Source organism: Lygodium microphyllum, chromosome 5 (assembly GCF_053477565.2).
Source record: "Lygodium microphyllum isolate KBCC chromosome 5, Lygodium_microphyllum_v1.1.10, whole genome shotgun sequence".
Lineage (NCBI taxonomy): Eukaryota > Viridiplantae > Streptophyta > Polypodiopsida > Schizaeales > Lygodiaceae > Lygodium > Lygodium microphyllum.
In genome coordinates, this window is record NC_141139.1 from 110,445,090 (window position 1) to 110,449,630 (window position 4,541).

Below are 4,541 nucleotides of genomic sequence, written 5' to 3' on the forward strand. Positions count from 1 at the left end.
AACAAGCTTGGAATAAGCTGGAGTGAGCAGAAGATCAATGGGACTTATGCATACCTTAGGGTCTTAACGTCAATGAAAGCTTGAAGTGAAGCTCTTCTTCTTGGGCCTAAGCAAGTAATGAAAAAGCTCATTGCCTAATACCTTTTTGAATTGATTATATCTAGTTTACAATCAGACGATCCCTCTTTTTTAAGAAAATATGATGCACAATATTTAGACATTATGTGTACATGACATTGGTAAATGAATTATGCAAGAATATTTAGTGCATAGAGCTAGAAGGGTGGCAAGACTGCATGCCCTGCCACCTAATTGTTTTCCCCTCTATAACTGTCGCTATTTGCGTCGAACATTTACTCTACAACTGTTGCTATTAGAGTCGCTAATCTAATTAGAGATGCATATACTAACAAATTTTTCGTGTCACTATTAGTGACGCGAATGGCGATGATGAGGGAATTTTTTCCATGAATAATTTGTCACTTTAAACGTTGCTATTGGCTCTATATGTTGTAGTGCATGTTGATGACTACCATAGTACTTAACCTTGAGGATTTGCCTTGATAGCTAACCTTCAATAATCCCCAAAATTTGATCCTATGTCCTTCAAAACAATTCCATCCTTTATTAATATCTCCTCCAACAACAAAAACCAACTCCTCTCACCTATACTGGCTGTTCTTGAATGTCTTATGACAACCCTCCTCACTTTTTTTTCCTTTGACCAAATGTTCAATTAGCCGCTCAAAATCGACAACCATCCTCATCTAAATATCTATCCTCAAACACAATTGCTTTCCAAATTTCTTTTAGATTTCAAAATTTTTTTAAAGCTTAAAAACCTGAACGATTTTCTCATATTAGTCTTTAGCTTTTTCCATGTATTGCTTTCTATAATTCCTAAGGTTTGAGTATACACCCATCTCAGTCATCTTTAACATATCCAAGAATGTCTTTATCTTAAAAACAATAAGGATTTCCAACATTCAATATACACCACATTATAGAATCAATGTCAAGACCGCTAAAATTCTTCAATAAAGCCGAAAAAATCCTTCACCTCTGAATAGTTGGGAAAAACAAGTTCCTTGTGTCTGACTTACAAGCTAAATGGTTCTTTCTTCACTTCACTGAGATAGCATTTTGAACCTCATGTCCAAGGTAGATCTAGTTTTCACAACAATGCTTGACATATTCAGCCCTCCCCCTAGCCTGGAAACATTTACGTGTAGCGGTCGACTTGGATCAAAGACATAAATAATCTCACCCTCATCATGATAGCCACCAAAGAAGTTTTGTCAAGTACCTAGATCAAACACAAAGGTAATCCTGCTCTCATCAAATTTCTCTATAAAGCAAACTTTTGGAACTCCTGGATCAAACACATAGATAACATCTTCTTCATCCCATGCATGATACTCCTATAGGCCTGAAGATAAAATAGGAAATCCATATAACTCATATGCATAAAAGTTCTGTAGTCTAGTATCTCGAGAAATATGCTTTATCCAATGCAAATCCATAATAATGACCTCATCATCTCATAAACTCAAATCCTTGCCTCCAAATACCATATTTAATTCCTCAAAACTTGCAAGCTTTACCAACAACCATACATCCAAATAAGAAAGCCTACATATAAATTGATCAGCATGATCTCTTACTTTGACTTGGACTCCTTAATGCAATAGGAATGTTTCCTCCTCATATTCCATATAACTTCCTTTACAAGAGGTAATTCCAAAGGCTTAATCAAGTATTCTTCCTTGATACCCTATAGACTAGGCATTGCTACATACATCCAACAATTTCTTTGCCAAGGGCTAGGAATAGCCTCCTCTATCTACAAACCTTGGTCTTCTTTAATAGATACATATTGCACTACTTTATTTAATAATAATATTGTACCAGCATCTTCATACAAAATCATCATCAACATCACGTCCCAAACTATCCAAAAATATCTTCTCAATACTAGAAGCATCAACCAACTCCAAGGAGTACTCTTCAAGAATCCCCTTATCCTCTGGCATACAAGACAGATGCTCTTGTCTACTTCCTTCAACAACCAACTCTACACCCAACTCATCCCCTACAATACCAGAAACATCACCACAATCATCATGGAACACCTCAACATGATGACTCTCAACATCACTCAACAATTCACCAAATCCCAAAGAAACACCATCATCCTCCTTGCAAACCAAAGAGTCCAAACCAATATCAGTAGACAAAACACCTCCTATATCACCACAAGATGTAGGAGACTCCTGGAATCCCTCCTCTTCTCTATCACTATCATAAATTGTCACTCTAGCAAAATTTTTTAGCTTTGTCCAAAACTAAAGAATAATCCACAATGTGGATATTTCCATCTCATCTAGACATACAAATGCCTTCTCTTCAACATACTCATCACTGCTTTGTGGATATACTCCAAATGCTAAATCTTGTACCTTTTGCCAAAGTGGATCCAATACATCCACATAGTTCTCATAATAGCATTCCATCTCTCTAATGTCATTGAGTTGAAGCTGGTAGAATCCTTAATCCTTTCTATATGATTGGTCACTCATGCTAGAACCTACGTGACAAATAAAGAAGAAACTCTGTATAACCAAGAGAGACTTTCCCACAATTTTTGAGAATATAATCTAGAACACAACTGATACATTCCAAGGCATAATCCTTGAACCGTTGTCGTAGATTTCGTGTAAGGGCTGTGGAACACGGAGTTCAAGGTACAGCAATGGAAGAGACTAACAAGAAGAAAATTGAATTGTTGATGCCAAAGTTCACTATATTCCTTGTCAAATGAGTTACAAGAAGTTCATGTTCAGAATAATCAGAAGTTCCTCATAAACTGTTTACATTCAGGTTTTTGAAGACAGTTATGTCTTTAGTACATAGGCTTGAGGAGATTTGAAGAGTTCTACTGGGCAGCAAATCTGAGCTTTTTCTCGCTTTAAACATTGAGCAATCAACCCAAAAATCAGCCCAACATTCAGCATCAGTTCAAGATTATTTTTAGCATTCAGATTTCAGCAAGATCTTGCCACAAGAGAAGACAATAGCAGTGAACAGCCGAGAATGGAAACACTTTAGCTGTATGATTTGAACCCAATACACTCAACAAAGGAGTCATAGGTTTTCCACAAAAAGGAATGTCTAACAAAGGACCCTTTGATAGGTTGTATTACAACCTGAAATCAAGCCTCCAGATAAAAACCACCACATCAGTTAGGATTGCACTATAGAGATATGCTTTCTCCCATGCTTCAAAGATCTCATATTTGGATTTTGGAGCCTTTCAGTCAGTATACCATCAGCAACAACTAGCAGATGGTACTTATTAACCTCCAAAGACAATTGAAGTCAGTGAAACCTATATGGATACAGTGATCTCCAGGTTTTGGGGCTTGAAGCACAAGATTGTTGAATCCCATTTCAACAACCATATTGATATGTTTCTGTTTTAGTATCCACCCTGAATGAAGCTATTCAGGTGCTTCAACTCTTCTCGATGTTCATCCACCACAGCACGCACTACATCACCAATCGAAACCATTCCCTTCATTTTCTTTCCTTCAATCACTGGAATGTGTCTGATCCTTTTATCTGTCATCAGCTCCATTGCTCGCAGAACTTTGGTCTCTGGAGTCACTATGATAAGCTTATTCTCCTCAGTCATGATATCACCAACTTTGGTTGTTTTGGATGACCTACCCTGCACAATTATCTTTTGCAAGTAATCTCTTTCTGTGACAATCCCTGCAATAGCCTGCTGTTCACCTGGCTTTACCACCAGAAGAGCCCCCACATTGTGTTGAGTCATAGATTTCACAGCCTCGTACACTGAGTCCTCTGTTGTACAGAAGAGCCAGGAACCATCAGCTTTCTCACCCTTGGCTTTCAAAATATCAGAAATAGTTGTGCTTTCAAAGCCAAGCTCTTCCAAGCGCTCAGGGGCTCCAGACTCAGACCGCTAGAAAATGGCAGGTCGTGCAGAGGGGCTGGCAACTCGAATATGTTGCAGCACGGATTCTTAGAGAAGCCTTCCTTTGACGGAGAAAGACTTGGCAATTGCTTGCATTTTGGCCGGTGATACAATGACAGTAGAGTATCTGCGTGACAGTGTTGCGTCTTCCTGAGCAGCCAAGTTGCATGAACGCCGCAAAAGTTAAGCTATGTCACAAGCATCTTGTACAGGTAGACCCTAGAGAGAGAGACAGGAAGAGCTCCCCATTCAAATTCTTCCACCTTCGTATCCTACACAGGCGGCTCCTGACCAGTCCCCCCCCTCTTTTCGTTCCGAAAGCGTCCTTCCTTTTCCTGGCTTTTCTGCAAGCCCGCCATTGATAGCATTTCAAAAATATCTCTCTTTTCTTAGCTTTTTCCCTCATTCCGACCCTTGTATAAAGGTCTGACATGAGCATATAAGCTGAGGCATCATGTGAGTTCAATGAGACAATTTTGTCAAAGCATTGCTGTGCTAGCAATATGTCACCATGCCTTTTGCATTAATTTAACATTGACAT

General features: G+C 38.7%; 1 pseudogene; it reads right to left on the reverse strand.

The window, feature by feature from the left end:
• Positions 1 to 3,478: 3,478 nt before the first annotated feature.
• LOC148036283 (CBS domain-containing protein CBSX3, mitochondrial pseudogene) lies at positions 3,479 to 4,096 on the reverse strand (annotated as a pseudogene).
• Positions 4,097 to 4,541: the final 445 nt, after the last annotated feature.